The sequence below is a fragment of the Phyllobates terribilis genome, unplaced genomic scaffold, assembly GCF_046119375.1.
Source record: "Phyllobates terribilis strain yellow unplaced genomic scaffold, ASM4611937v1 Scaffold_1__5_contigs__length_1240528914, whole genome shotgun sequence".
Classification (NCBI taxonomy): domain Eukaryota; kingdom Metazoa; phylum Chordata; class Amphibia; order Anura; family Dendrobatidae; genus Phyllobates; species Phyllobates terribilis.
In genome coordinates, this window is record NW_027362761.1 from 1,222,066,249 (window position 1) to 1,222,084,665 (window position 18,417).

Below are 18,417 nucleotides of genomic sequence, written 5' to 3' on the forward strand. Positions count from 1 at the left end.
ATCATTAGATCATACATTGTAATAAGTAGCAATCTAATGTAATAGACAAATCATTACATCATACATTGTAATAAGTAGTGATCTAATGTAATGAACAAATCATTAGATCATACATTGTAATAAGTAGTGATCTAATGTAATAGTACAAATCATTAGATCATACATTGTAATAAGTAGTAATGTAATGTAATAGACACATCATTAGATCATACATTGTAATAAGTAGTGATGTAATGTAATAGACAATTCATTAGATCATACATTGTAATAAATAGTGATCTAATGTAATAGTACAAATCATTACATCATACATTGTAATAAGTAGTGATCTAATGTAATAGACAAATCGTTGGATCATACATTGTAATAATTAGTGATCTAATGTAATAGCACAAATCTTTAGATCATACATTGTAATAAGTAGTGATCTAATGTAATAGTACAAATCATTGGATCATACATTGTAATAATTAGTGATCTAATGTAATAGCACAAATCATTAGATCATACATTGTAATAAGTAGTGATCTAATGTAATAGACAAATCATTAGAAGATACATTGTAATAAGTAGTGATCTAATGTAATAGGCAAATCATTAGATCATACATTGTAATAAGTAGTGATCTAATGTAATAGACAAATCATTAGATCATTCATTTTAATAAGTAGTGATATAATGTAATAGTACAAATCATTAGATCATACATTGTAATAAGTAGTGATCTAATGTAATAGACAAATCATTAGATCATACATTGTGATAAGTAGTGATCTAATGTAATAGCACAAATCATTAGATCATACATTGTAATAAGTAGTGATCTAATGTAATAGACAAATCATTAGATCATACATTGTAATAAGTAGTGATCTAATGTAATAGACAAATCATTAGATCATACATTGTAATAAGTAGTGATCTAATGTAATAGACAAATCATTGGATCATACATTGTAATAAGTAGTGATCTAATGTAATAGACAAATCATTAGATCATACTTTGTAATAAGTAGTGATCTAATGTAATAGACAAATCATTAGATCATACATTGTAATAAGTAGTGATCTAATGTAATAGCACAAATCATTGGATCATACATTGTAATAAGTAGTGATCTAATGGAATAGTACAAATCATAAGATCATTCATTGTAATAAGTAGTGATCTAATGTAATAGTACAAATCATTAGATCATACATTGTAATAAGTAGTGATCTAATGTAACAGACAAATCATTAGATCATACATTGTAATAAGTAGTGATCTAATGTAATAGACAAATCATTAGATCATACATTGTAATAAGTAGTGATCTAATGTAATAGACAAATCATTAGATCATACATTGTAATAAGTAGTGATCTAATGTAATAGACAAATCATTAGATCATACAATGTAATAATTAGTGATCTAATGTAATAGCGCAAATCATTAGATCATACAATTTAATAAGTAGTGATCTAATGTAATAGAACAAATCATTAGATCATTTATTGTAATAAGTAGTGATCTAATGTAATAGTACAAATCATTAGATCATTCATTGTAATAAGTAGTTATCTAATGTAATAGACAAATCATTGGATCATACATTGTAATAAGTAGTGATCTAATGTAATAGCACAAATCATTAGATAATACATTGTAATAAGTAGTGATCTAATGTAATAGACAAATCTTTAGATCATTTATTGAAATAAGTAGTGATCTAATGTAATTAGACAAATCATTAGATCATACATTGTAATAAGTAGTGATCTAATGTAATAGACAAATCATTAGATTGTACATTGTAATAAGTAGTGATCTAATGTAATAGACAAATCATTAGATCATACATTGTAATAAGTAGTGATCTAATGTAATAGACAAATCATTAGAACATACATTGTAATAAATAGTGATCTAATGTAATAGTTCAAATCATTAGATCATACATTGTAATAAGTATTGATCTAATGTAATAGTACAAATCATTAGATCATACATTGTAATAAGCAGTGATCTAATGTAATGAACAGATCATTAGATCATACATTGTAATAAGTAGTGATCTAATGTAATAGACAAATCATTGGATCATACATTGTAATAAGTAGTGATCTAATGTAATGAACAAATCATTAGATCATACATTGTAATAAATAGTGATCTAATGTAATAGACAAAACATTAGATCATTTATTGTAATAAGTAGTGATCTAATGTAATAGACAAATCATTAGATCATGCATTGTAATAAGTAGTGATCTAATGTAATAGACACATCATTAGATCATACATTGTAGTAAGTAGTGATCTAATGTAATAGACAAATCATTAGATCATACATTGTAATAAATTGTGATCTAATGTAATAGACAAATCATTAGATCATACATTGTAATAAATAGTGATCTAATGTAATAGTTCAAATCATTAGATCATACATTGTAATAAGTATTGATCTAATGCAATAGTACAAATCATTAGATCATACATTGTAATAAGCAGTGATCTCATGTAATGAACAAATCATTAGATCATACATTGTAATAAGTAGTGATCTAATGTAATAGACAAATCATTGGATCATACATTGTAATAAGTAGTGATCTAATGTAATGAACAATTCATTAGATCATACATTGTAATAAATAGTGATCTAATGTAATAGACAAATCATTAGATCATTTATTGTAATAAGTAGTGATCTAATGTAATAGACAAATCATTAGATCATACATTGTAATAAGTAGTAATCTAATGTAATAGACAAATCATTACATCATACATTGTAATAAGTAGTGATCTAATGTAATGAACAAATCATTAGATCATACATTGTAATAAATAGTGATCTAATGTAATAGTACAAATCATTAGATCATACATTGTAATAAGTAGTGATCTAATGTAATAGTACAAATCATTAGATCATACATTGTAATAAGTAGTAATGTAATGTAATAGACACATCATTAGATCATACATTGTAATAAGTAGTCATGTAATGTAATAGACAATTCATTAGATCATACATTGTAATAAATAGTGATCTAATGTAATAGTACAAATCATTACATCATACATTGTAATAAGTAGTGATCTAATGTAATAGACAAATCATTGGATCATACATTGTAATAATTAGTGATCTAATGTAATAGCACAAATCTTTAGATCATACATTGTAATAAGTAGTGATCTAATGTAATAGTACAAATCATTGGATCATACATTGTAATAATTAGTGATCTAATGTAATAGCACAAATCATTAGATCATACATTGTAATAAGTAGTGATCTAATGTAATAGACAAATCATTAGAAGATACATTGTAATAAGTAGTGATCTAATGTAATAGGCAAATCATTAGATCATACAATGTAATAAGTAGTGATCTAATGTAACAGACAAATCATTAGATCATACATTGTAATAAGTAGTGATCTAATGTAATAGTTCAAATCATTAGATCATACATTGTAATAAGTAGTGATCTAATGTAATAGCACAAATCATTGGATCATACATTGTAATAAGCAGTGATCTAATGTAATAGACATATCATTGGATCATACATTGTAATAAGTAGTGATCTAATGTAATAGCACAAATCATTGGATCATACATTGTAATAAGTAGTGATCTAATGTAATAGCACAAATCATTGGATCATACATTGTAATAAGTAGTGATCTAATGTAATAGCACAAATCATTGGATCATACATTGTAAAAAGTAGTGATCTAATGTAATAGCACAAATCATTGGATCATGCATTGTAAAAAGTAGTGATCTAATGTAATAGCACAAGTCATTGGATCATACAATGTAATAAGCAGTGATCTAATGTAATAGACAAATCATTAGATCATACATTGTAATAAGTAGTGATCTAATGTAATAGACAAATCATTAGATCATACATTGTAATAAGTAGTGATCTAATGTAATAGACAAATCATTAGATCATACATTGTAATAAGTAGTGATCTAATGTAATAGACAAATCATTAGATCATACATTGTAATAAGTAGTGATCTAATGTAATAGTTCAAATCATTAGATCATACATTGTAATAAGTAGTGATCTAATGTAATAGTACAAATCATTACATCATACATTGTAATAATTAGTGATCTAATCTAATAGACAAATCATTAGATCATACAATGTAATAAGTAGTGATCTAATGTAATAGCACAAATCATTAGATCATACATTGTAATAAGTAGTGATCTAATGTAATAGACAAATCATTGGATCATACATTGTAATAAGTAGTGATCTAATGTAATAGACAAATCATTAGATCATACTTTGTAATAAGTAGTGATCTAATGTAATAGACAAATCATTAGATCATACATTGTAATAAGTAGTGATCTAATGTAATAGCACAAATCATTGGATCATACATTGTAATAAGTAGTGATCTAATGTAATAGTACAAATCATTAGATCATTCATTGTAATAAGTAGTGATCTAATGTAATAGTACAAATCATTAGATCATACATTGTAATAAGTTGTGATCTAATGTAATAAACAAATCATTAGATCATACATTGTAATAAGTAGTGATCTAATGTAATAGCACAAATCATTAGATCATACATTGTAATAAGTAGTGACCTAATGTAATAGACAAATCATTGGATCATACATTGTAATAAGTAGTGATCTAATGTAATAGCACAAATCATTAGATAATACATAGTAATAAGTAGTGATCTAATGTAATAGACAAATCATTAGATCATACATTGTAATAAGTAGTGATCTAATGTAATAGTACAATTCAATAGATCATACATTGTAATAAGTAGTGATCTAATGTAATAGACAAATCATTAGATCATACATTGTAATAAGTAGTGATCTAATGTAATAGACAAATCATTAGATCATACATTGTAGTAAGTAGTGATCTAATGTAATAGACAAATCATTAGATCATACATTGTAATAAGTAGTGATCTAATGTAACAGACAAATCATTAGATCATACATTGTAATAAGTAGTGATCTAATGTAATAGTTCAAATCATTAGATCATACATTGTAATAAGTAGTGATCTAATGTAATAGCACAAATCATTGGATCATACATTGTAATAAGCAGTGATCTAATGTAATAGACATGTCATTGGATCATACATTGTAATAAGTAGTGATCTAATGTAATAGCACAAATCATTGGATCATACATTGTAATAAGTAGTGATCTAATGTAATAGCACAAATCATTGGATCATACATTGTAATAAGTAGTGATCTAATGTAATAGCACAAATCATTGGATCATACATTGTAAAAAGTAGTGATCTAATGTAATAGCACAAATCATTGGATCATGCATTGTAATAAGTAGTGATCTAATGTAATAGCACAAATCATTGGATCATACAATGTAATAAGCAGTGATCTAATGTAATAGACAAATCATTAGATCATACATTGTAATAAGTAGTGATCTAATGTAATAGTACAAATCATTAGATCATACATTGTAATAAGCAGTGATCTAATGTAATAGACAAATCATTAGATCATACATTGTAATAAGTTGTGATCTAATGTAATAGTACAAATCATTAGATCATACATTGTGATAAGTAGTGATCTAATGTAATAGACAAATCATTAGATCATACATTGTAATAAGTAGTGATCTGATGTAATAGACAAATCTTTAGATCATTTATTGTAATAAGTAGTGATCTAATGTAATTAGACAAATCATTAGATCCTACATTGTAATAAGTAGTGATCTAATGTAATAGACAAATCATTAGATCATACATTGTAATAAGTAGTGATCTAATGTAATAGACAAATCATTAGATCATACATTGTAATAAGTAGTGATCTAATGTAATAGACAAATCATTAGAACATACATTGTAATAAATAGTGATCTAATGTAATAGTTCAAATCATTAGATCATACATTGTAATAAGTATTGATCTAATGTAATAGTACAAATCATTAGATCATACATTGTAATAAGTATTGATCTAATGTAATAGTACAAATCATTAGATCATACATTGTAATAAGCAGTGATCTAATGTAATGAACAGATCATTAGATCATACATTGTAATAAGTAGTGATCTAATGTAATAGACAAATCATTGGATCATACATTGTAATAAGTAGTGATCTAATGTAATGAACAAATCATTGGATCATACAATGTAATAAATAGTGATCTAATGTAATAGACAAAACATTAGATCATTTATTGTAATAAGTAGTGATCTAATGTAATAGACAAATCATTAGATCATGCATTGTAATAAGTAGTGATCTAATGTAATAGACAAATCATTAGATCATACATTGTAATAAGTAGTGATCTAATGAAATAGACAAATCATTAGATCATACATTGTAATAAGTAGTGATCTAATGTAATAGAAAAATCATTAGATCATACATTGTAATAAATAGTGATCTAATGTAATAGTTCAAATCATTAGATCATACACTGTAATAAGTATTGATCTAATGCAATAGTACAAATCATTAGATCATACATTGTAATAAGCAGTGATCTAATGTAATGAGCAAATCATTAGATCATACATTGTAATAAGTAGTGATCTAATGTAATGAACAATTCATTAGATCATACATTGTAATAAATAGTGATCTAATGTAATAGACAAATCATTAGATCATACATTGTAATAAGTAGTGAGCTAATGTAATAGACAAATCATTACATCATACATTGTAATAAGTAGTGATCTAATGTAATGAACAAATCATTAGATCATACATTGTAATAAATAGTGACCTAATGTAATAGTACAAATCATTACATCATACATTGTAATAAGTAGTGATCTAATGTAATAGTACAAATCATTAGATCATACATTGTAATAAGTAGTGATGTAATGTAATAGACACATCATTAGATCATACATTGTAATAAGTAGTGATGTAATGTAATAGACAAATCATTAGATCATACATTGTAATAAATAGTGATCTAATGTAATAGTACAAATCATTACATCATACATTGTAATAAGTAGTGATCTAATGTAATAGACAAATCATTGGATCATACATTGTAATAATTAGTGATCTAATGTAATAGCACAAATCATTAGATCATACATTGTAATAAGTAGTGATCTAATGTAATAGTACAAATCATTGGATCATACATTGTAATAAGTAGTGATCTAATGTAATAGCACAAATCATTAGATCATACATTGTAATAAGTAGTGATCTAATGTAATAGACAAATCATTAGAAGATACATTGTAATAAGTAGTGATCTAATGTAATAGGCAAATCATTAGATCATGCATTGTAATAAGTAGTGATCTAATGTAATAGAAAAATTATTAGATCATTCATTGTAATAAGTAGTGATCTAATGTAATAGTACAAATCATTAGATCATACATTGTAATAAGTAGTGATCTAATGTAATAGACAAATCATTAGATCATACATTGTAATAAGTAGTGATCTAATGTAATAGACAAATCATTAGATCATACATTGTAATAAGTAGTGATCTAATGTAATAGACAAATCATTAGATCATACATTGTAATAAACAGTGATCTAATGTAATAGTACAAATCATTGGATCATACATTGTAATAAGTAGTGATCTAATGTAATAGACAAATCATTAGATCATACATTGTAATAAGTAGTGATCTAATGTAATAGACAAATCATTAGATCATACATTGTAATAAGTAGTGATCTAATGTAATAGACAAATCATTAGATCATACATTGTAATAAGTAGTGATCTAATGTAATAGACAAATCATTAGATCATACATTGTAATAAGTAGTGATCTAATGTAATAGACAAATCATTAGATCATACATTGTAATAAGTAGTGATCTAATGTAATAGTTCAAATCATTAGATCATACATTGTAATAAGTAGTGATCTAATTTAATAGTACAAATCATTAGATTATACATTGTAATAATTAGTGATCTAATCTAATAGACAAATCATTAGATCATACAATGTAATAAGTAGTGATCTAATGTAATAGCACAAATCATTAGATCATACATTGTAATAAGTAGTGATCTAATGTAATAGACAAATCATTGGATCATACATTGTAATAATTAGTGATCTAATGTAATAGACAAATCATTAGATCATACTTTGTAATAAGTAGTGATCTAATGTAATAGACAAATCATTAGATCATACATTGTAATAAGTAGTGATCTAATGTAATAGCACAAATCATTGGATCATACATTGTAATAAGTAGTGATCTAATGTAATAGTACAAATCATTAGATCATTCATTGTAATAAATAGTGATCTAATGTAATAGCACAAATCATTGGATCATACATTGTAATAAGTAGTGATCTAATGTAATAGTACAAATCATTAGATCATTCATTGTAATAAATAGTGATCTAATGTAATAGACAAATCATTAGATCATACATTGTAATAAGTAGTGATCTAATGTAATAGAAAAATCATTAGATCATTCATTGTAATAAGTAGTGATCTAATTTAATAGTACAAATCATTAGATTATACATTGTAATAATTAGTGATCTAATCTAATAGACAAATCATTAGATCATACAATGTAATAAGTAGTGATCTAATGTAATAGCACAAATCATTAGATCATACATTGTAATAAGTAGTGATCTAATGTAATAGACAAATCATTGGATCATACATTGTAATAATTAGTGATCTAATGTAATAGACAAATCATTAGATCATACTTTGTAATAAGTAGTGATCTAATGTAATAGACAAATCATTAGATCATACATTGTAATAAGTAGTGATCTAATGTAATAGCACAAATCATTGGATCATACATTGTAATAAGTAGTGATCTAATGTAATAGTACAAATCATTAGATCATTCATTGTAATAAATAGTGATCTAATGTAATAGCACAAATCATTGGATCATACATTGTAATAAGTAGTGATCTAATGTAATAGTACAAATCATTAGATCATTCATTGTAATAAATAGTGATCTAATGTAATAGACAAATCATTAGATCATACATTGTAATAAGTAGTGATCTAATGTAATAGTTCAAATCATTAGATCATACATTGTAATAAGTAGTGATCTAATGTAATAGCACAAATCATTGCATCATACATTGTAATAAGTAGTGATCTAATGTAATAGCACAAATCATTGGATCATACATTGTAATAAGTAGTGATCTAATGTAATAGCACAAATCATTGGATCATACATTGTAATAAGTAGTGATCTAATGTAATAGCACAAATCATTGGATCATACATTGTAATAAGTAGTGATCTAATGAAATAGCACTAATCATTGGATCATACAATGTAATAAGTAGTGATCTAATGTAATAGGCAAATCATTAGATCATACATTGTAATAAGTAGTGATCTAATGTAATAGACAAATCATTAGATCATACATTGTAATAAGTAGTGATCTAATGTAATAGTACAAATCATTGGATCATACATTGTAATAAGTAGTGATCTAATGTAATAGCACAAATCATTAGATCATACATTGTAATAAGTAGTGATCTAATGTAATAGACAAATCATTAGATCATACATTGTAATAAGCAGTGATCTAATGTAATGAACAAATCATTAGATCATACATTGTAATAAGTAGTGATCTAATGTAATAGACAAATCATTAGATCATACATTGTAATAAGTAGTGATCTAATGTAATAGACAAATCATTAGATCATACATTGTAATAAGCAGTGATCTAATGTAATGAACAAATCATTAGATCATACATTGTAATAAGTAGTGATCTATTGTAATAGCACAAATCATTGGATCATACATTGTAATAAGTAGTGATCTAATGTAATAGTACAAATCATTAGATCATACATTGTAATAAGTAGTGATCTAATGTAATAGACAAATTATTAGATCATACATTGTAATAAGTAGTGATCTAATGTAATGGACAAATCATTAGATCTTACATTGTAATAAGTAGTGATCTAATGTAATAGACAAATCATTAGATCTTACATTGTAATAAGTAGTGATCTAATGTAATAGACAAATCATTAGATCGTACATTGTAATAAGTAGTGATCTAATGTAATAGTACAAATCATTAGATCATACATTGTAATAAGCATTGATCTAATGTAATAGTACAAATCATTAGATCATACATTGTAATAAGTAGTGATCTAATGTAATAGTACAAATCATTAGATCATACATTGTAATAAGCAGTGATCTAATGTAATAGACAAATCATTAGATCATACATTGTAATAAGTAGTGATCTAATGTAATAGACAAATGATTAGATCATACATTGTAATAAGTAGTGATCTAATGTAGTAGACAAATCATTGGATCATACATTGTAATAAGTAGTGATCTAATGTAATAGCACAAATCATTAGATCATACATTGTAATAAGTAGTGATCTAATGTAATAGACAAATCATTAGATCATACATTGTAATAAGTAGTGATCTAATGTAATAGACAAATCATTAGATCATACATTGTAATAAGTAGTGAGCTAATGTAATAGCACAAATCATTAGATCATACATTGTAATAAGTAGTGATCTAATGTAATAGACAAATCATTAGATCATACATTGTAATAAGCAGTGATCTAATGTAATGAACAAATCATTAGATCATACATTGTAATAAGTAGTGATCTAATGTAATAGCACAAATCATTGGATCATACATTGTAATAAGTAGTGATCTAATGTAATAGTACAAATCATTGGATCATACAATGTAATAAGTAGTGATCTAATGTAATAGACAAATCAATAGATCATACATTGTAATAAGTAGTGATCTAATGTAATAGACAAATCATTAGATCATACATTGTAATAAGTAGTGATCTAATGTAATAGACAAATCATTAGATCATACATTGTAATAAGTAGTGATCTAATGTAATAGACAAATCATTGGATCATACATTGTAATAAGTAGTGATCTAATGTAATAGCACAAATCATTGGATCATACATTGTAATAAGTAGTGATCTAATGAAATAGCACTAATCATTGGATCATACAATGTAATAAGTAGTGATCTAATGTAATAGGCAAATCATTAGATCATACATTGTAATAAGTAGTGATCTAATGTAATAGACAAATCATTAGATCATACATTGTAATAAGTAGTGATCTAATGTAATAGTACAAATCATTGGATCATACATTGTAATAAGTAGTGATCTAATGTAATAGCACAAATCATTAGATCATACATTGTAATAAGTAGTGATCTAATGTAATAGACAAATCATTAGATCATACATTGTAATAAGCAGTGATCTAATGTAATGAACAAATCTTTAGATCATGCATTGTAATATGTAGTGATCTAATGTAATAGCACAAATCATTGGATCATACATTGTAATAAGTAGTGATCTAATGTAATAGTACAAATCATTGGATCATACAATGTAATAAGTAGTGATCTAATGTAATAGACAAATCATTAGATCATACATTGTAATAAGTAGTGATCTAATGTAATAGACAAATCATTAGATCATACATTGTAATAAGTAGTGATCTAATGTAATAGACAAATCATTAGATCATACATTGTAATAAGCAGTGATCTAATGTAATGAACAAATCATTAGATCACACATTGTAATAAGTAGTGATCTATTGTAATAGCACAAATCATTGGATCATACATTGTAATAAGTAGTGATCTAATGTAATAGTACAAATCATTAGATCATACATTGTAATAAGTAGTGATCTAATGTAATAGACAAATCATTAGATCATACATTGTAATAAGTAGTGATCTAATGTAATAGACAAATCAATAGATCATACATTGTAATAAGTAGTGATCTAATGTAATAGACAAATCATTAGATCGTATATTGTAATAAGTAGTGATCTAATGTAATAGTACAAATCATTAGATCATACATTGTAATAAGCAGTGATCTAATGTAATAGTACAAATCATTAGATCATACATTGTAATAAGTAGTGATCTAATGTAATAGTACAAATCATTAGATCATACATTGTAATAAGCAGTGATCTAATGTAATAGACAAATCATTAGATCATACATTGTAATAAGCAGTGATCTAATGTAATGAACAAATCATTAGATCATACATTGTAATAAGTAGTGATCTAATGTAATAGCACAAATCATTGGATCATACATTGTAATAAGTAGTGATCTAATGTAATAGTACAAATCATTGGATCATACAATGTAATAAGTAGTGATCTAATGTAATAGACAAATCAATAGATCATACATTGTAATAAGTAGTGATCTAATGTAATAGACAAATCATTAGATCATACATTGTAATAAGTAGTGATCTAATGTAATAGACAAATCATTAGATCATACATTGTAATAAGTAGTGATCTAATGTAATAGACAAATCATTGGATCATACATTGTAATAAGTAATGATCTAATGTAATAGCACAAATCATTGGATCATACATTGTAATAAGTAGTGATCTAATGTAATAGCACAAATCATTGGATCATACATTGTAAGAAGTAGTGATCTAATGAAATAGCACTAATCATTGGATCATACAATGTTATAAGTAGTGATCTAATGTAATAGGCAAATCATTAGATCATACATTGTAATAAGTAGTGATCTAATGTAATAGACAAATCATTAGATCATACATTGTAATAAGTAGTGATCTAATGTAATAGTACAAATCATTGGATCATACATTGTAATAAGTAGTGATCTAATGTAATAGCACAAATCATTAGATCATACATTGTAATAAGTAGTGATCTAATGTAATAGACAAATCATTAGATCATACATTGTAATAAGCAGTGATCTAATGTAATGAAAAATCTTTAGATCATGCATTGTAATATGTAGTGATCTAATGTAATAGCACAAATCATTGGATCATACATTGTAATAAGTAGTGATCTAATGTAATAGTACAAATCATTGGATCATACAATGTAATAAGTAGTGATCTAATGTAATAGACAAATCATTAGATCATACATTGTAATAAGTAGTGATCTAATGTAATAGACAAATCATTAGATCATACATTGTAATAAGTAGTGATCTAATGTAATAGAAAAATCATTAGATCATACATTGTAATAAGCAGTGATCTAATGTAATGAACAAATCATTAGATCATACATTGTAATAAGTAGTGATCTATTGTAATAGCACAAATCATTGGATCATACATTGTAATAAGTAGTGATCTAATGTAATAGTACAAATCATTAGATCATACATTGTAATAAGTAGTGATCTAATGTAATAGACAAATCATTAGATCATACATTGTAATAAGTAGTGATCTAATGTAATAGACAAATCAATAGATCATACATTGTAATAAGTAGTGATCTAATGTAATAGACAAATCATTAGATCGTACATTGTAATAAGTAGTGATCTAATGTAATAGTACAAATCATTAGATCATACATTGTAATAAGCAGTGATCTAATGTAATAGTACAAATCATTAGATCATACATTGTAATAAGTAGTGATCTAATGTAATAGTACAAATCATTAGATCATACATTGTAATAAGCAGTGATCTAATGTAATAGACAAATCATTAGATCATACATTGTAATAAGTAGTGATCTAATGTAATAGACAAATGATTAGATCATACATTGTAATAAGTAGTGATCTAATGTAGTAGACAAATCATTGGATCATACATTGTAATAAGTAGTGATCTAATGTAATAGCACAAATCATTAGATCAAACATTGTAATAAGTAGTGATCTAATGTAATAGACAAATCATTAGATCATACATTGTAATAAGTAGTGATCTAATGTAATAGACAAATCATTAGATCATACATTGTAATAAGTAGTGATCTAATGTAATAGCACAAATCATTAGATCATACATTGTAATAAGTAGTGATCTAATGTAATAGACAAATCATTAGATCATACATTGTAATAAGCAGTGATCTAATGTAATGAACAAATCATTAGATCATACATTGTAATAAGTAGTGATCTAATGTAATAGCACAAATCATTGGATCATACATTGTAATAAGTAGTGATCTAATGTAATAGTACAAATCATTGGATCATACAATGTAATAAGTAGTGATCTAATGTAATAGACAAATCAATAGATCATACATTGTAATAAGTAGTGATCTAATGTAATAGACAAATCATTAGATCATACATTGTAATAAGTAGTGATCTAATGTAATAGTACAAATCATTAGATCATACATTGTAATAAGTAGTGATCTAATGTAATAGTACAAATCATTAGATCATACATTGTAATAAGCAGTGATCTAATGTAATAGACAAATCATTAGATCATACATTGTAATAAGTAGTGATCTAATGTAATAGACAAATCATTAGATCATACATTGTAATAAGTATTGATCTAATGTAATAGACAAATCATTGGATCATACATTGTAATAAGTAGTGATCTAATGTAATAGCACAAATCATTAGATCATACATTGTAATAAGCAGTGATCTAATGTAATAGACAAATCATTAGATCATACATTGTAATAAGCAGTGATCTAATGTAATGAACAAATCATTAGATCATACATTGTAATAAGTAGTGATCTAATGTAATAGCACAAATCATTGGATCATACATTGTAATAAGTAGTGATCTAATGTAATAGTACAAATCATTGGATCATACAATGTAATAAGTAGTGATCTAATGTAATAGACAAATCAATAGATCATACATTGTAATAAGTAGTGATCTAATGTAATAGACAAATCATTAGATCATACATTGTAATAAGTAGTGATCTAATGTAATAGACAAATCATTAGATCATACATTGTAATAAGTAGTGATCTAATGTAATAGACAAATCATTGGATCATACATTGTAATAAGTAGTGATCTAATGTAATAGCACAAATCATTGGATCATACATTGTAATAAGTAGTGATCTAATGTAATAGCACAAATCATTGGATCATACATTGTAAGAAGTAGTGATCTAATGAAATAGCACTAATCATTGGATCATACAATGTAATAAGTAGTGATCTAATGTAATAGGCAAATCATTAGATCATACATTGTAATAAGTAGTGATCTAATGTAATAGACAAATCATTAGATCATACATTGTAATAAGTAGTGATCTAATGTAATAGTACAAATCATTGGATCATACATTGTAATAAGTAGTGATCTAATGTAATAGCACAAATCATTAGATCATACATTGTAATAAGTAGTGATCTAATGTAATAGACAAATCATTAGATCATACATTGTAATAAGCAGTGATCTGATGTAATGAACAAATCTTTAGATCATGCATTGTAATATGTAGTGATCTAATGTAATAGCACAAATCATTGGATCATACATTGTAATAAGTAGTGATCTAATGTAATAGTACAAATCATTGGATCATACAATGTAATAAGTAGTGATCTAATGTAATAGACAAATCATTAGATCATACATTGTAATAAGTAGTGATCTAATGTAATAGACAAATCATTAGATCATACATTGTAATAAGTAGTGATCTAATGTAATAGAAAAATCATTAGATCATACATTGTAATAAGCAGTGATCTAATGTAATGAACAAATCATTAGATCATACATTGTAATAAGTAGTGATCTATTGTAATAGCACAAATCATTGGATCATACATTGTAATAAGTAGTGATCTAATGTAATAGTACAAATCATTAGATCATACATTGTAATAAGTAGTGATCTAATGTAATAGACAAATCATTAGATCATACATTGTAATAAGTAGTGATCTAATGTAATAGACAAATCAATAGATCATACATTGTAATAAGTAGTGATCTAATGTAATAGACAAATCATTAGATCGTACATTGTAATAAGTAGTGATCTAATGTAATAGTACAAATCATTAGATCATACATTGTAATAAGCAGTGATCTAATGTAATAGTACAAATCATTAGATCATACATTGTAATAAGTAGTGATCTAATGTAATAGTACAAATCATTAGATCATACATTGTAATAAGCAGTGATCTAATGTAATAGACAAATCATTAGATCATACATTGTAATAAGTAGTGATCTAATGTAATAGACAAATGATTAGATCATACATTGTAATAAGTAGTGATCTAATGTAGTAGACAAATCATTGGATCATACATTGTAATAAGTAGTGATCTAATGTAATAGCACAAATCATTAGATCAAACATTGTAATAAGTAGTGATCTAATGTAATAGACAAATCATTAGATCATACATTGTAATAAGTAGTGATCTAATGTAATAGACAAATCATTAGATCATACATTGTAATAAGTAGTGATCTAATGTAATAGCACAAATCATTAGATCATACATTGTAATAAGTAGTGATCTAATGTAATAGACAAATCATTAGATCATACATTGTAATAAGCAGTGATCTAATGTAATGAACAAATCATTAGATCATACATTGTAATAAGTAGTGATCTAATGTAATAGCACAAATCATTGGATCATACATTGTAATAAGTAGTGATCTAACGTAATAGTACAAATCATTGGATCATACAATGTAATAAGTAGTGATCTAATGTAATAGACAAATCAATAGATCATACATTGTAATAAGTAGTGATCTAATGTAATAGACAAATCATTAGATCATACATTGTAATAAGTAGTGATCTAATGTAATAGTACAAATCATTAGATCATACATTGTAATAAGTAGTGATCTAATGTAATAGTACAAATCATTAGATCATACATTGTAATAAGCAGTGATCTAATGTAATAGACAAATCATTAGATCATACATTGTAATAAGTAGTGATCTAATGTAATAGACAAATCATTAGATCATACATTGTAATAAGTATTGATCTAATGTAATAGACAAATCATTGGATCATACATTGTAATAAGTAGTGATCTAATGTAATAGCACAAATCATTGGATCATACATTGTAATAAGTAGTGATCTAATGTAATAGCACAAATCATTGGATCATACATTGTAATAAGTAGTGATCTAATGAAATAGCACTAATCATTGGATCATACAATGTAATAAGTAGTGATCTAATGTAATAGGCAAATCATTAGATCATACATAGTAATAAGTAGTGATCTAATGTAATAGACAAATCATTAGATCATACATTGTAATAAGTAGTGATCTAATGTAATAGTACAAATCATTGGATCATACATTGTAATAAGTAGTGATCTAATTTAATAGCACAAATCATTAGATCATACATTGTAATAAGTAGTGATCTAATGTAATAGACAAATCATTAGATCATACATTGTAATAAGCAGTGATCTAATTTAATGAACAAATCATTAGATCATGCATTGTAATATGTAGTGATCTAATGTAATAGCACAAATCATTGGATCATACATTGTAATACGTAGTGATCTAATGTAATAGTACAAATCATTGGATCATACAATGTAATAAGTAGTGATCTAATGTAATAGACAAATCATTAGATCATACATTGTAATAAGTAGTGATCTAATGTAATAGACAAATCGTTAGATCATACATTGTAATAAGTAGTGATCTAATGTAATAGACAAATCATTAGATCATACATTGTAATAAGCAGTGATCTAATGTAATGAACAAATCATTAGATCATACATTGTAATAAGTAGTGATCTATTTTAATAGCACAAATCATTGGATCATACATTGTAATAAGTAGTGATCTAATGTAATAGTACAAATCATTAGATCATACATTGTAATAAGTAGTGATCTAATGTAATAGACAAATCATTAGATCATACATTCTAATAAGTAGTGATCTAATGTAATAGACAAATCATTAGATCATACATTGTAATAAGTAGTGATCTAATGTAATAGACAAATCATTAGATCGTACATTGTAATAAGTAGTGATCTAATGTAATAGTACAAATCATTAGATCATACATTGTAATAAGCAGTGATCTAATGTAATAGTACAAATCATTAGATCATACATTGTAATAAGTAGTGATCTAATGTAATAGTACAAATCATTAGATCATACATTGTAATAAGCAGTGATCTAATGTAATAGACAAATCATTAGATCATACATTGTAATAAGTAGTGATCTAATGTAATAGACAAATGATTAGATCATACATTGTAATAAGTAGTGATCTAATGTAGTAGACAAATCATTGGATCATACATTGTAATAAGTAGTGATCTAATGTAATAGCACAAATCATTAGATCATACATTGTAATAAGTAGTGATCTAATGTAATAGACAAATCATTAGATCATACATTGTAATAAGTAGTGATCTAATGTAATAGACAAATCATTAGATCATACATTGTAATAAGTAGTG